General features: G+C 37.4%; 2 long non-coding RNA genes and 2 other non-coding genes across 6 annotated transcripts; 3 read left to right on the top strand and 1 right to left on the bottom strand.

The window, feature by feature from the left end:
- Positions 1-4,643: 4,643 nt before the first annotated feature.
- Positions 4,644-15,954, bottom strand: LOC121912997. Its single transcript, XR_006100195.1, has 4 exons — positions 15,877-15,954; positions 13,742-13,884; positions 10,856-10,926; positions 4,644-5,351 (listed from the first exon to the last, which is right to left on the bottom strand). It is a non-coding gene; the product is annotated as an uncharacterized LOC121912997 (long non-coding RNA).
- On the top strand, positions 13,389-16,788 carry LOC121912996. Of its 3 annotated transcripts, none has more exons than XR_006100192.1 (5): positions 13,389-13,445; positions 13,678-13,727; positions 15,215-15,310; positions 16,092-16,177; positions 16,372-16,788. It is a non-coding gene; the product is annotated as an uncharacterized LOC121912996 (long non-coding RNA). The 3 variants fall into 3 exon arrangements; XR_006100194.1 differs by lacking the exon at positions 13,389-13,445 and adding an exon at positions 13,461-13,480; XR_006100193.1 differs by lacking the exon at positions 13,389-13,445 and adding an exon at positions 13,509-13,581.
- Positions 13,877-14,011, top strand: LOC121913862. The gene has a single exon (XR_006100392.1). It is a non-coding gene; the product is annotated as a small nucleolar RNA SNORA9 (small nucleolar RNA).
- On the top strand, positions 15,869-16,003 carry LOC121913863. The gene has a single exon (XR_006100393.1). It is a non-coding gene; the product is annotated as a small nucleolar RNA SNORA9 (small nucleolar RNA).
- Positions 16,789-17,377: the final 589 nt, after the last annotated feature.

The raw sequence follows: 17,377 nt of genomic DNA on the forward strand, positions 1-17,377 counted from the left end.
GCTGACAGAAAATAGATGGAGAATGACAGAATTTGTTTTGAAAGTGTTTTGAAAGTGGAACAAAGGAGGCCATAAATGTCAAAGTGGAAAAGAACATCATTTAATAGAGGAGGTGGTCTACAACACCACCTATCATCCACTTACAATACAGTCCTTTCATTCATTCCCAGGCAGTTTAACACTCATTTACACTTAGACTCATGGGACTCTGACGACATGAGGACTAATGAGCCACATGTGACCTCAACGAATCTACAGAGGTTAATTGCCTACGACTCCCCACCAGTCAGTCCAGTTGCTCTTGACTTAAGGCTTCTTGACATACGTGACCTGGATGACTGAGAACCTTCACGGACACGTGAGACATGACGAACAGTAAAAGCCTCCGACTAGACTCAAACTGGGGACGTTGCAATTTCTTTCTTTTTTTTTTGTATCTATCTTTATTTAATGTCATGCTTTCCATCACAGGATTTTGCTTATAATCTCTAAGATAAATAATAACATAAATAAGATAAGATAAATATAAAAGATACATATCCTAGGATGATATTGTAATTTCATGGTCATTACTTTAAACCTTAAATGGGCCACCAGGGTGCCTCATTATAGTCCTATTTAACTTTTATTCAAGGGAACATATGCTTTTTTTGATTTTCTGCTATTTTTATTCTATTATGACGTCGGATGTCTACGTCAAACAGGGTGAAAGTTCCAAAATTTGAGGTGAACTCGTGTAAAAATGCTCCCTGCAAGTCAAAAGTCAGGGCTTCAGCCTGCTCTGAACGCTTCGTTTGCGACGTGACCTCTACTTCCTACTCGTGATGATGTCATAGAGGCATTTAATGCTAAAAAAAAAAAATCCATATACACATTATATGTTTTGAATGTGTTAGAGTTTCTAGGTATCAAGGTATTCCTTTAAATGAAGCCTTCAGCTCAAGCAGGAAGACGGTCATCATTCTAACTTTCTCTTTTCAGACGTTATCTAATGATTTCACCAGGATTTGTTTGTCACCTAATGAACATCTTCGGTGAAGGATAGTTAAACTAACTTACCTGTTTTGTCTCTCTGCTCTCATCATCGTCTAATCTATATTCATATTTTTCTCCAGAGACATGACATGTTGACACATAATAATTTTCAGGCCTTTGAGGTGACGTTTTAGCTTTACTAAACGCAGCATAATCATCAGGTTTCATCTCACTGATGATCTCAGTCTCTAATAATAGTTATAAAGCTGTGTTCAGGACTTGTGCATCATTTTATTTTTAAACACAGACTTCCTCACTCAGCTATATGCTCTCTCATGTACACACACAATCATAGCATTTGTTTTTCTCTTTGGATTCTGTTTGTCCTCTCAGTTTTGAGTTCATTCAGTTTGAATCTGTCCTGAAATGCTGTTTGTTCGCTTGTCACCACATCCTAGCAACAGCTGGATGAGCAGAGACACAAACAAGCTAAAATCAGGGTGAAAAAAATGAGCCATACAGACCAAACTTTAAGAGATTAAAGCACTGATTGGTACTAACTGTACTGAGGGAACTAACAGCCTGCACTGTCCACAATTTTAAGCTGATCTCTTTGCAGCACAAAAAGGCTTAATGCAATAAAAAAATAAAGAGCTATCCTGTTATAGGTAGAGATGTTACTTTAGGGCCTCTGTGTGTTTGTAACAATGGGTGACAGTCCCTAAAGTACATTTATGTAACGTGTGTTTCCTTTAGAGACATCAAAAGTGAGCCAAGCGGCTCCCAGCAGCACTGTGGATGATTTGGATTTTGCCTCCTGCAGATGTGCTCTTTCCTTGGCTCTGACTCAAGTGTGTCTGGCTAATTATAGCAGCCGGCCACCCAGGACCGCTTCAGACATCTGGTGTTATGTGCATTTGTTACTCCTCCGCTGCTGACGGGCTCCTGCTGAACAAAGTTCAGACATCACCTTGTTTTTGTTATTTAATCTGAGCTCTCCACTGATTTCTGATCGTAACTCGACAGGAGGTCACGCAGCTTTCTCCCAATCTATTGATGTCAGATGAGAAAATGTGGATCTTTACATTGTCAACAATTTTTAAGAGTTGAGAGAATATTTTAGGTGAACAACTGTGTGTTTTTGTTAGTCAATCAGTTGATTGGCATAAAATTGTCATTTATCATTCCAAATATTTGATGGTTTCAGCAACTCAAACGAGAGAGTTTTCCCCTGCTTTATATTGTGAATTAAATATCTTTGTATTTTGGACTGTTGGTTGGACAAAACAAGCGATAAAACGACGTCTTATAGGTGACATTATGATAGGAATTCACCATTATCTCCCTCCTTGATCAATCTGTTGATTTCTTTTTCAATTAATCCATTGTTTAATCTGTAAAATTTCAGAAAATATTGAGGGATGCCCATCGTCATCTCCTGAAACTCAAGTGACATCTTTAAATTTCTTGCTATATGTAACCAATAGTCCAAAATACAAAGATATATATGGATAAATTTATGATGATATAAAACAGCAAAATGCCAAATGTCTGCTGCTCCCAGCTTCTAAAATGTGAAAATTTGCTGCTTTTTACTTACGTACTTTTATATCATTGTATGTTTAATATTGCAATTAAATATTGAATTTTGGACAAAACAACAAAAACAAACATTTTATAGATTAAACTATGGATTAACTGAAAAAATAGTCAACAGAATAATCAACAATTAATATAATCATCAGTTTCAGTGTGGTTTGTAAACATAGAAATTGGTATAACGTAAACAAGGTTCCTGGGTCACAAAAGTTTATAGATAAGATATTACCAAGTACACTGTAAACATGGGCTGTGAAATCAACAGTAATTTACTGTTTTTTTTGCAGTTAATTTCTGTTTTTACAGTATGGTACTGTGTATTAGGCCTAAAATCACAGCAATCAACACACTACTGCAAAAAAATCACAATAACATTATACTACTGTATAAAATCACAGTAATATTTATACTACTGTAGATAATCACAGTAATTGTAAATGTAATTTATTTTTACAGTAAGTTACTTGTCAATTGCTGCCAGTTAATTACTGTAAAAATCACACTAAGTTTCTTACAGTGTATTCTCTGCATTTACAGCATTTAGCTGATGTTTGTGAATATTCTGGAGCAAATTAAATTAGTCAAACAGAGGAATAAACTTAAATTTCCAGATAAAAAGCAACAAGTTAGTGTTTGGTCAGAGCCTTCAGGGACAAAGACAACAACAACAACAAAAAAAAACCAAAAGCTCCAAGCCAGAAGATTAAAAAACACAAAAACTGAAATAATTACAGCAGAATTTTGTTACTGTCTAAATGAACCTGATCTGGGAGCAGGAGGGAGGAGGGGGGTGATACAGGTCAATTCAGACTAACAGAGGATCCAGTGGGATTTGGGCTACAGATAATGGACTTAAAGACAGATCCCTGCAGCATCGCCCCTCTTTTCTCAATGAGAGCTCTAATCGCTGAGCCCGCTGATGTGGAAAGTTGCCAGAGGATCAGAGCTTCTGAGAGTGCTGGACTGTGATGGTTGCATTGATCGACCGCAGTCAGCTGATTAGCCTGTTGTGGAAAATTCCACCCGTGTTTCTTCACTGCAGTTTGAAATACAACCTGCACAGTCGCTAACATGGGGTCTAATCATATGAACCACTTTAAAAAACATATTAAATTAACCTTATGAGTGTTTTCCAAGTGAAAATGCAATGTTCTCAATTTGAGCTCCATCAGATTTTATTATATTATATCATACTTAAAACATTTCATAACTGTAAATTAGTTTAAGCATGACTAAAAACATCATCAGAGGTTTGTTTCCATTCTTGTCCTCATAGCAGTAATGTGGCTAAAAAAATGCATATGAACACCAGCATCAGTAGGAGGGAGGGAGGCCACACACTGCCACTTTTTGACAATGTGTATCCATGGTTACCAGCTCCTCACTTGGCTTTTCGTTTATACTGCTTTGCTCTTTGCTTAAAAGTCAAGAATAACCTTCACTCACAGGTTGAAGGGTTTGACCCGCTGATACACAGAAGAGTAAAGGCCGGTTCTCTGTCAGATACTAACTACAGAATAAGTTTTAACAGATTGCAGTGAAATAAATTGTGAGTTTAAATCCCTCAAAGAAATAATGATTAGAGTAGTTTTATCAAAACATTCTGATTTATGTCATTATATGACATTAAACATGGCCTAGCGCAGTTGAAAGAGAGGTTGCACATTATTTTTTACTTACTTGTCTTCATTAAAACACAAAATTGTAGATTATATGAACATGCAAAACATTCCAACACACGAAATTACGCAATTCATATTACAAATGACAAATTTCTTCATAAAGGAAAATTCAAGTTTCTGTTTCCTGCTTTAAAGACTGAAGTCTGGAGCCAGAAAACCAGGAAATCCAGGCAAAATGGACTTATTGTAATACTTATTGTAGACAAAGACGGAAATGAGTCCATGACCTTATTGTTCTATTCCTGACAAAAGCTGTTAATGTTATATTTCTGTAATGCAGGCCATAAACCAAATTGCATTTAGAAACCAAAGCATCTCACAGGATTTCAGCACATGCAAAAAGAGCAGGACTCATGTATTCCATCGAAGCCTTTGAATCTATCTTGTATGTATAGATATTAGAGAGATAGAGAGTCCAAAAACGAGGACACTATCATATTAGCAAAACCAGCAACTCTTCAGCAACTCTTGTATAATAAGAACATAACAAACAAGGCACATAACTGTCCTTACAGTACTCTAACATTGCTTTGGGCAGGGAGGGATAAACTAAGTATGATAATCTGATAAAGTCATTGGTGCATTCAGACATGTAAAGAGTTGGTGAAAACATCCACCCTCCCGCCCTACAACTGTCCCTAAAACTTGTGTAAAAGGATTAAATCCATGAGAGGAAAAAACATCTCTGTTGCCATTAGTCACTATTAATTGATTTTCCCGGTGTAGCCCTTGTGTAGATCAAAAAAAAAATGTTCCTGCACAGGCACCATTAAACCCCGGATAGCTTGACTCCTGGCAGGAGATGAAGTGTCACCGCGGCCTCGGTTTGAACAACACCCACAGGTAGGACGAGAAACAGACGACCAATTATGAGCCGCAGCGGCAGCTCAGCATGTTCTGTCCTGGACCTCCTCCCTCTAACCTGGCCTGTTGTCAAGCTGCTCGTGCTCAGCCCCCTGCCTCTGTCTGCCTCCTCACATCTACTTCACAATTACCGCTTGTCTGATGGGATGATAATCACCGCGGCAATCAAATCAGGCTTCAGATCTGCTCTTGTGTTTCTGCAGTGGCTCTTGTTTCTTGTAGGCTGCTGCTCTGATGAGAGAGAGGAGAGATTCAAGAGTAAACCGTGGCAAGTTATCATCAGTGGTCTCTTCCAAGCAGATTTCACAAAACATGAACGTAGCAGCTGATATGACTGTGATAACACGAATTAAATTCACATTTTCCTGTTTTAAATCTTGAACAAAAACAGTAAACATGTTAACAGCTAATAGAGAACCTTCCAGGTTCTTTTCCAGAAGAAGGAAAATCCTGCTGACATTTATAATAACGCACAAATAACTTAAGTTAAACTTTTGAAAATGGACGGTAATTTAATCTTTATATGACAAGCTCTGTAATCATATAACCATCTTAATGGCATGAATGCTGGCAAGTCATTAACACGGGAGTATTTCCCATCACCACCATTTATCCCACACAGTATGATGACGTGAATGTGGCATAATCATAGTATAGAGACTTTGTAATTGGAAATAACACACATACGCACACACACAAGCTATAGTTCCTATATAAGGAATATGCAAAATATCACAATTATGACATTTATGCCTCCACCGGGTAGATTCGTATGTGTTTAAATTGTAGTTAATCGTGTTATTTCTGCATTTCTGTATTTAATATTTTGGCTTTTAAATTAGTGCTCAATCAGCATAATTCATAAAGATGACTGAATATATGAACCAAAGGAAGAATTAGGTTTTATGCAGCCTTCTCTCATCACATTATAATTATATTAAGCAGCATTCACAAGCAATATTCTTCCTACATGATTATATCTAAATTAAATGTGAGAGGAGAACAAGCTCTTTTTTTTTTTCTCCAACTTGTATTTGAGTGTTTTTCCATCAACTGAGCATGTGTGTGAGAACACAAGATGGATCAGATTAAGTGTGTCAACTGCATGTGGATAAAAGCCCCGCTGTGACCTCAGGATATTTCCACATGCTCAGACGTATCAGTCACTGTTCTGTCAGCTTCGCCCCATGTTCCTGTTCATGTGACACAAGACCAAAACTCATAAATCGTATTCGTCCCAAAGACTGAAACACACAAATTGGTGTTTGGCTCATAAAGTGGAAAAAAACAACCTCATTCCTCACTGTACATCCATGATGTGTTTGCTTGGCATTTTTATGGCCTGTATTTCACAGGGCGAACCGGAATTGCAATAAAATGTGAGAATAAAACAATCATCACCTCCTGTTAAGGGGAAGAAATCTGGTTAACCATTGTGAAAAATGTTTGAGTAGGCTACAATAAAACTCCCGTTGCTGATCATAAAAACACTCTTATCATGCTTAATGCTTTACGTTGTGAAATACCAACATGTTCTTGTTTTGCTAGCTCGGGAACAAAACATTTCGTTCTTCTTGTACTGCAAGCACTCATGAGTAACTGTAGGTTGTGAAATCCAAACACAGCATGCAGGAGCCAAAGTGAGGCGTCCCTGCTGAGTAATGCACAAAGACTCACATGTGCAAGACACGTTACTCCAAGATAAGAGTCCTTTAAGCATCCTGACTCCTACAAAAAGGACACTGGCTGCATGTTATTCACTCATGATGTGGATTTCCCAGAAGGAACAGACAGATATGACGCCAAGATGTGAGCCGGGGTGAGAGTATCTGCAGAGTCATGAAGCCGGGACACTGTGTCATGTGATAAGGCTATTAGAGAAGGATCTGGCCTCCTTAAATAACCTGGATTTAAGCCTTGCATGGTGCCACTGAGAGAAAAAGAGGCAGGAAAAGCAGGCAAGGTGGTGAAAGATGTAGTGGTATGGTTGGGGTGATGGGTGGAGGTATGATGGTAAGCAGGAGGAGGAGGAGGAGGAGGGGTGGGAGATGAAGAAATAAACTGAAAGGCTGACTCAGAGTCACAGGGAGAGAACATCCTGCGTCGAGCGCTGTGCAGCACTAATAGGCTGACTCACAGTGCATGGTGGGAAAATCATGTTCTGGAAAACTTCTTAGTGTATGATCCATCTCCTGAATTACAACCACAGACGCACATGCAGCGGCTGCACCCTGCTCAAGTATCCAAGTGTCCGTATGTGTAAACACTCACTCACGTTGCAGTTGTTTGAATGCTCAGAACATTATTTTTAATTCTTGTGGGAGTTTTTTTGTATTAAAGACATGCAGAATATTTTCATCTGTGCACCCTTCAGAAAACCTGGCATCTTAAGTTTCACTGAGTTAAAGGAGGGAGGGATATTTTCTTATTCATGACTATTCTATTCTCATAGTACAACTATTGTATTTCTACGAGGCACATGAATGACATTTTTCCACCAACGTTTCGTTTCACCAAAGCTTATTCGGTTTCAAGTTCTCCACACACAGCTCGAATTAAATAGGTTGTTTGTATTATTCAACAACAACAGTCTAAAGCCATGTTGGCAGCTCTGAGACTCTTCTGTTCTTTGAGCTAAATGCTAATGTCAGCATGCAAACATTTTCATGTTGACAGTGTTCCAGTGTTGGAAAGTAACTAAGTACATTTACTCAAGTACTGTACATAAGTGCAGTTTTGAGGTATTTGTACTTTACTTGTGTATTTCCATTTTATGCTACTTTATACTTCTATTCCACTACATTTATTTGACAGCTTTAGTTACTTTTCAGATGAGGATTTGACACAATGGATAATATAACAAGCTTTTAAAATACAACACATTGTTAAAGATGAAACCAGTGGTTTCCAACCTTTTTGGCTTTTGATGTCTCACTAAAAGCAGTGTGTAGTTGGGGTCATATTTCAGATGTCAGAGTTGTTAACAGCTCCACCAAATAGTGATTTTTCCCTCTAAACTTCTCACATGGTTTTATTTCAATAAATGTTCAAATGATCCAATATTTCACCAAAAATCAAAGATTAGTGAAAATTCCTGAAAACCTGAAAGCAGATTTTCTTCTTTCCTCTCCCACTAATCATCTCACGACCCCGCGGATTTATCTGGTGACCCTTTGGAGGGGCCCTGACCCCTAGGTTGGAAACCATTAGACTAAATTAGCTAAGTGTATATAAAGTAGTTGAAACTAGCTCCACCTCCAGCAGCTACAACAGTAACATGCTGCTCTAACACTAATGCTTCAGTATTAATAATCTAATGATGTCATATATAATAATATATCCGTCAGAGGAATGAAACGAGTACTTTTACTTTAATACTTTAAGTACATTTTGCTGCTAATATCTATGTACTTTTAACTTAGGATTTTTCATGCAGGACTTTTACTTGTAACGGAGCATTAATACATTGCTGTATTGGTACTTTTGATTGAAAACACGTTCACTAACAACGCCAGAGAAGGCTGCGACTGACGCAGAGTGAAGAGAGAATCATAATGACTCTGAGGCCCATGACCACGAGGAATGAAGAATTTCACCTCATTCTGGCGGGCAGGGATCAGGTGAAAAGGATTATGTGCTCATTAAACCGAAAGTCTGAATCAAACCTCAATTATCCTCGAACGGCAACCTTACAAAGCCGCTCAAATCACCGCATGGTTTCATAAGAGTTGTTAAGAGCTACTGTACGGGAGGAAACCAGCTGGAGCCTCAGCTGCACCTCGCCTCTCTCGTGTCTCTGTCACCGATGCAGCATCCAGATCAAACTGAACTTAGGGTCCACGTTGAAGTGTCCCGACACACAGGCTTAAACAGAAGGGGCCCTGCCAGTTAAAATTAAATTCAGTAGAGTCAAAATGGAGACAGATCTAGCAGATTATTAGATTAGTGGTCATCATGGCATCTATTTATTGTTAATGTTTAAGGGAACAGTTCAGCTTTTCATGCCATATTTTTCACCATTTGACAAATCAAACCAAAAAAATGCCAAATACAAATTTTGATGAAACATAATATCAATTTTTATATGCTTGGTAATCAATTATGTCATTTATCCAGCAAAAATAACAGCATTTGCATGTTCTAGCCTCTCAAATGTGATGATTTCTTACTTTTTTCTGTTTTATATCACTATAAATGGAATATTTTGAGGTTTTTGACCACTCATTGAACAAAACAAGCAGTTTCAGGATGTCTCCTTGGGGTCTGGGAACTTGTGATTGGCGTTTTTCACCATTTTCTGACATTTTATTGACCCTAACTGTAACCTGGACTATTTGAAACAATACACAGATTAATCAATAATGAAATGATTGTTAGTTGTAGCCCTATTTACTATTAACTATGACTGTCTCTATAATCAGACCGGGGGAGGGCGTCTCCTGCAGCTCTGCGATGGAAATCAGCTGACGGGAGGATACAACACACTTACTAATGGTCACATTTACACAAAGGTGTTATTCACATGCCGACCCAGTATGGTCTAATTCTCAGTTACATAACTCTCACTTAAGTCTTAAGTTTTAAAGAGAAACAAACCCTTCCACCTGCTTGTTATATACTGCATGTATATTGTGCAGCAGCTAAACAAACGGTGGATATAAACACACTCAACACCTAGAATGAAAGTAATTATGTGACCTCGAAGTGATTCTGAGAAGATTCTCTATATGTGAAACTGTTACGTGTGACTCTTAGCCGGAGGTGATCCTCAGAGCGTCACCTTTTGAACAAGTCAGAGAGCAGTGACGACAATTGGGGCAACGTTCACTGTACTGTCTGGTCGCCGCAACGCCTTTAGGTGGATTACAACTCTTGTTCGGTCGTAGAGTCGTTTCTGAGATGGGGCTAATCCTCTGATGTCTGTCTCATTCATGACTGTGATTCAACAGTCTTACCTCTCTGTCCGTTCACCTTGATTTAGATTCAAAACGGCTCTGTCTCAGTTGTAGTAGTAAAAACTTTAACTTCCAAATTTGACACATACCTTTAAATCAGGGCCGTAGCCAGGATCCATTGTCTCCCATTGAAAAAATGTTTTACCCAGTATGAAAGTAGTGTGTAATTGTTTTCTTATTAAAGGATAGGTTTGCAATTCTGCAAGTCTGTCAGGTTCTGCTTGCTATAATCAGTATGAACCTCCTGTTCATACCGACCATCAGAAGAAGTTCTCCTGTGCAAAAATGTATTTAAAACATTATTTGAAGCTAATATGAAGCTTCAGCCGTCCAGTTAGTCAAATCCAGTAGATATCTTTCAACGTTACAGTCTTTTTAGTGCCAAAGTTCCTCTTTTTGTAACTATATTTACACTGCAGCTCAACAAGGAAACACATTGTTGAGCAAACAAAGAAGAACAAAGGACTTTTATATTAAAAAAAGACTGTAACTGTGGAAGATATTCTTTTTATTTGACTCATATCAGCTTTAGGTAAACTTTTAAATACATTTTTGCTCAAAACAAGAACTGAGGATTTTGTCCCCCATCATTTACACTGTAAGCGCATTTGGTCAGTGTTCACAGGAGGAACGATTACAGCAAGAAAATCTATTCAGTGTTCATTTGGGCTCCTGACTGTTGTTTTAGAACAGACTTGAAAAACTGAGAACCCGTCCTTTTGGTATGGAAATACTGCATTTTTGTTGTGAGCAAATAGTATTAACTTTAGATCCACTTACTTGCATTTTCTGGAGATTGAACCACATTTCATGGTCTTCATCGGTGGATGAGTTTGTTGAAACGCCACCTGCTGATGAAGACCATAAAATGCAGTTAAAATCTCTGAAAAAGCTAGTAAACTGACCTCTTTTTTTGGTCAAATTACTGTTTCTAAGGTCATGATTAAACCCTCAGCTCAACTACCGTTTCAATTTTTATTTAGAGCAGTAATAATCAATTTCTTTGAACAATTTGGGGCAGCGGAAGAAGATGAAACCACAACATTGAGATACTATCGACTTTTGAAGTTGTTTGTGGCCTATTCACACATCCACCGGTCACAGAGCAACATTATCATTCATTTGGAGTTGTGTTTCTGGTCACCTGACGAATGTAACTCCAATATTCACTTTCCTTTATCTCTGTTCTGGTATCCAACAACTCGTTTGTCACTGACTTTGTCTGTCTGCTGTTCGGTGCTGAGCAGGTAGCGCACAGTGTGTTTATTAGAGCTTTTATGCTGAAAACAGTGAGATTGAACCAAAACCATAAAGTCGCGGGTCATAAAACCAAAACAAAGAGCTGAAAGATACTAAAACAACTTCATGGAGCTGAAGGGGAACTGCAGATTGACCACTTTCACAGTCATCTAATCCATTGTTTATATAAAAATATAAATTAGTGCAGCTTTAATTTTGCTGGCCTAAAGATATTGAGTGTAGAAACACTGAAAATGTGACCTCAGTGGCGGCAGCGGCGCCTACTGCCCTGTGTTATTGAGAGATCATATCTAACAATGAAAGCAAAACAAATTTTTGGGAAAGCATTTTGTGTCACTGAGCTATTTTAAGATCTCTGCCCTGAAGTTGAAATGTGATTATCTGTTTGTTCAAGCCTGGTAAATCTTTTCAAGCTTCGCCTGGTAGAACTGTTTACGCCGTTGTTGGTACTGTACAGACAGGTTCATGCAGCAAAACAGACTCTGTCAGATGTAATCCGAGTGGCATGGTCGAAATAGGATTATTCAAACAGATCACATTATGATAAATCTGCAGTATATTGTTTGGAGGAGACTTCTGAGATAGTGGGTAAAAGATAAAACAGCTTTTTCTTATTTATATCTTCAACAGAGCAGTGATGCTAAAATCTCTCCCCGGCTCTAATTTTGTTTGCACAAAATAAACAAACTTCCTTTAAGTCTCCACGTCTCCCAGGCATGCAGATAAGAGTAGAGCAGCCTATGTTTTAGTGTAAACACAGACTCAGATTGTCAGTTTTTGGTCTTCATCTGTATGCAAATCATGTCAGCTGGGCAAGTGGTCGGCATCACTGCGGGCAAACAAAGCTGAAATTCATCCTGGACGTCTGCTGATGGCGCAGGCTGCGACAGACGGCCGAGGAGAAGTCTGCTCCTCTATGGCCTGTATTGTTGTACGGCAATGCAGTCTGAGTCATCGACCACGAGGATCCGAGAGGAGGACGCTCAACACCCACCAGCAACGGCTGTCCGCTGGGTTATAAAAGCTCTCCAACATAAAAATGGTCTGTCATGGCCATAAAAGCACTTTTCAAAATGGGGGACCGCTTCATTCAAAAAGGCTGTTATCAAAAAAGGTCACTGATTGAATATTGCCACAAACACAATAACTTTGTCCTATTGAAAAAAAGTATTTTGTCTCATGAATTAGGCTACTATAGGACTGAACTTTCAAGCCAGCAGCCTACATGGACAAATGAGAAGTAATTTTTAAAGGGTGTGACCAGAAATTTCCATTCTGTCTTATTTTGGACCACCATTTTCATTAGCAACCACTGAAATTTTCAACATGAGGAAGTGAAGCAGGCTATTTTTGAATTATTTCCTGCTGGTTTTTTTTGTCTATTTACTGTACATATTTTTGCATATTATTTCTTTATTGAGTTTTTCCATGAGTATATCAAAAGGAAGCTGCATAACAAGTATATCACAAATATGCGTATTTAAGGACTGTATTTAATCATGCTCTACCACAACTGCAGACTGTTTCTCCCCATCCTATTCATCCCCATAACCCTCCCACTTACCCCACCATCCACACTGATGGGCCAAAATAATACTAAATAAATAATATTTTTTTAAAAACATTAAAAAAGGAAAGAAAAATATGTAGATTTAAAAAAATGTATATTGCTCATTTCATTTTTATTGTTAAGTATGAATGTAGGTATTCACTACCCACTTGTTTTATTTTGCCTTTTCCTATCTTATAACGTTGTATTTTGTGGTTAATCTCCGTCATATTATGTACTGCCTTGTCTCTTCGTCGTTCTGTTCTGAACTTAAAAGTGCAATAAAATTAGCTTTCTTGCAACTGTAGTCATTTTATTTGCTTTAAAAAAAAATCTTAACCGTAATTTGGCTTTTATATTGTGCCCCTGCCGCTGCTTATTAAGATATAGCAGGACGTTCATCCAAAAGTCACATAATTCATCAGGAGATGTAATATTCAGTTCAAACAACCTGCCGCCATTTGCGGTACGTCACTGCCCCCTGCCGGGGAACCCCGTGTATACATTTAAACTACGTCACATCCGGCAGTTAAGTTGAGCACACAGCGGTTGATCGATGAGGTATGTGCATCTAATCCGCTTCCATCGACGCAAAAGTATTAAATTTAGGAATTGTTTAACTTTATCAAATGTTTTATTAGTGAAATATTGAGTTAAAATGGCGGTTCTTAGAGAGAAATGTCGTTTTTTAAGTGATGTAAGTTGGAGAAATGTGAGAGCTGCGCTGCTGGTAGCTGAAACATGCTTGCTGAGTTTTTTTAACAGCCGTTAATTTTTGTTTTCTGTGTTACAGACTCTACAAACTGAAGTAATGTGTCTGACCTTCAGCAACAAAATGGAAAGGTAAGACTGCTCACCTGTTTTTCTTCTTGAGTGAAAATGACTTCCCAGCTCATGTGAATTAGTAGGTTGGGGGAAAAAAGTTAAGTTAAACTTCCACTATGAACTCTAAAGTGTCCTATTTGTTGACATTATTATGATTATTATGATATGTGCAGACCTTTCCAGCGAGGCTCAGCCTGTGGTGGTTCTGACCTTTCCTGTTGTGTCTGCTAGAGAGATGTGAGGCTGTTTGAGGCCCTGCTGTGTCTCTTCATGGCAGGGTTATAGGTAAACCTCAGACAGACTGTGTTTAACTAAGTTAAATATATATCAGTATCTCATTTTTAAAACTGATTTCATTGTGTATGTGCTGTTTCATAATCTTTTAAAACATTCTGGGATTTTTTTTTTTTTGAGCCAAGAAGCTACTTACCTCATGACCATGTGCCATCAAGGGATGAGTCTGCATGTTTTTTTTCATCCCCTAAAAAGATGAAAACAGCTGATTTCACTGCTCATCTGTTTAATTTCAACTAGGGCTGCAAGTAACGACCGCTTAATCTGCAGATTATTTTCTTGATTTGATCGTTTTTCTATAAAATCTCAGAAAAAAGAGAAAATTGCACATTGTAATTTCTTACAGTTCGAGGCCACGTCTTTAAAAGTTTTGTCTATAAAATGTCCGAATAGAGAAATGTGCAATAATTCCTTAAAGTTCATGGCGACATCTTCAAATGTCTCATCTGATCAACAGTCTAAAGTTTAAATTATTGAGCTTACTGTCATGTATGACTGAAACACAAGAACCATTGTTTGATTATCAAAATAGCTGATTTTCTGTTGATCGATTAATCGATTAGTCATTGCAGCTCCAGTTTCAGTTTGTACTGGGCAATATGGGGAAAACTAAATATCCCAAATTTCAGAAGATTGTTTTTGTTTTCATGTTAGGCTGTCTACTTGATTTGATTTAAGGGAAGTTGCACTAAATAGTAGAGATGAAGTATGATTTATAACATTTTTATTTAATCAGGTAATCTCATTGAGATCAAGATCTCTTTTTTTTTTTTTTTGCAAGAGACCAGAACACAACAAAGAGAAAACCAACAAAACCACCTACAGCATCATGATAAAACGTAAAATCTGTATCACAAAAAAACTCCCATATTGACCTTAGTGTTAAATTAGTATTACTAAAATACATGTTTGATAGTATGTATACTCTGTTGCTTTATGGGTATATTTTAACGCATCATTGTAACAGGAGTACCTTCATGGTGGCAAAACATTCAAAATGTTTGCAATTTGATAAATTAGCTTTATTTTCACCTGCAGGGTTACACAAGTTTGTCTTGAGTAACTGCTTCATACTGTTAATGATTACAACATTGTATCATGTTTCTATATAAGCTTTCACAGTCTCATCTCTTGATGGCTCATCATTCTTGAGGTGAACTTGGTAAATTTAGTAAAATCACACGACACTTAACAAAATATTTGTTTTACAGGACTGAAAAGATGAAGTCAAACCCTGCCCTGCTCAGACCACCTGACTGACATCTGATGCTTGTGTAGGAGTTTTGACAAAATGCTGTAAAATCCAGGTTTGTATTTGTAAAGACTGAATGTTATGACAACATATGACTGTGTGAGTCTGGAAACTGCTGCATGTTTATTTAAAATTCCTCAGTATTTGCTTGGACCTGACTGGACATGGACTTATCTCTCTTTTTTTAATCATTTTAGATTGAATGTGATTGAATCATTAGTTGTATTTAGTATAGATTAAGTCAAATTACAACACCAATACATAATTCTCTATTTTAATATCTGACCTTGAATATATGAAGATTGAAGCAAAAATAACCAAAACAACAAATTTGTAAAAGACTGGTGAAATTTTAGTGTTTAGAAGTAAATTCATTGTCGTTTCCTGCTTCTGACACTTGAAACATAGAAGTTTTTAGCTGTCAGATGTGCTTAAAGTATTAATAATATATAGAAAATTAATGGAATTCTGCATATGATGAATTGGTCGGTTTCATATATAGACTAAGAAACCAGTTAGTTGCAGCCTCATTGTGGTGACAGAAAAATAATCTCATAATCTGAGGTCCTGCTGTATTTAAATCCGTCTTGTCGAACAGTAAACTGTCAGGTATGTGCAGACCTTTCCAGCGAGGCTCAGCCTGTGGTGGTTCTGACCTTTCCTGTTGTGTCTGCTAGAGAGATGTGAGGCTGTTTGAGGCCCTGCTGTGACTCTTCACGGCAGGGTTATAGGTAAACCTCCAACAATCTTCTTAGGTCTGAAACCAGACAAGATGGTTCATGAACCGATCCATAACTCAATGACTCAGACCTTCTTTTTTTTTTTCCACATTTCAGGAGTGGAGAAACATCTCGATGCTTTCTGAGGTGTTTTCTGTCGTGTGCAGAAGCCTGATGATGACTTAAAGTCTCACATGAAGCAGGTACATTTACTAACACAACTTTAATTATTAAATATTCCACAAATTATAGATTATTGATAAAACCTGAATCTTTAACTGAACTGCTAGTTTTTAATGTCAACATTCACTTTGTTACTCAGTTAGAATTTACTGGCTTCCTCTTTGTGTGATATATTTGTTTGAATTAAACTCTACTTATTTAATTGAATCCTCAGAACTTCCAGCTGGTCTTGATGAAAGTTCTCCAGTAACCGTGTGGATTGATGTTTGAGTACGATGCAGGTGAAGATCCGTCTCCGAGGTTCTGATGGCGCTTCATATTTTTTTAATAAGAAGCTACTTGAAGTTTCGCCTTTTTCTTTGTTCTCCGCAGAGTTGATCTGAAAGTGAGATAACTCTGCAGATAAGATTGCACCCCTGTGTCTGTGTTTGAGGTTTAAAAGGAAGAGGAAATGTTTTCATGTGATATACGTGCATGTTAAATGTGTCACAAAGTGTGTCTTCTATAATTGTGAAGTTTTTGTGATCACATTAAGATTTATGTTACTGGTGAAATTGTAATTAAAGATATTTTCTAACATTTGTGGAAAGTGACTTGAAAAGACATGAAATAAACTTCATCCCTAAACAAACATGCTGTGGTTGTAATTTGATTGGCTGCTTTACAGGTGTTCAAAAAACTCAACACTAATGTTGTTGTTGGATTATAAAACAAGATTAGACTGTGTGTTTGGATGTATCTGAAGTTTGTTCTCAAGAAAACTGATGTTTTAGTGTTTCAAGGGAAATAAACGTCCTACTGCTCATCCTTTATTTTTATTCTGTAACAAAGATGTGATGCTGGTGAAGATCCTTCTGAGGGCGACGTTGCACCACATTTTTGAGTAAAGTGAATTGAAACATGAAATACTTGTTTAAGAAACGAGTTTCCAGGGATTAATTTAAATACGACTGCTGCTACAAAGAGACTGACAGTGATGATGATTCAAATGTGGATTTATAGTTTTCATAACCAGTTAATGCAAATTAGAAATTTGACTGACATATTTTGACTAATAAAACAAATGTCTGCCTTAAAATTATGTTTTTAACAGACACAACCTCTAAAGAAAACACACAGCAGGACTAATATATCTGGATTAAAAGGAAATTAAATACCATTAATACAAAAATCTAATCAATCAATCAATAAGCTTTTATTTGAGTCAGGTCGTTAACGTC

The sequence above is a fragment of the Thunnus maccoyii genome, chromosome 15, assembly GCF_910596095.1.
Source record: "Thunnus maccoyii chromosome 15, fThuMac1.1, whole genome shotgun sequence".
NCBI classification, from domain to species: domain Eukaryota; kingdom Metazoa; phylum Chordata; class Actinopteri; order Scombriformes; family Scombridae; genus Thunnus; species Thunnus maccoyii.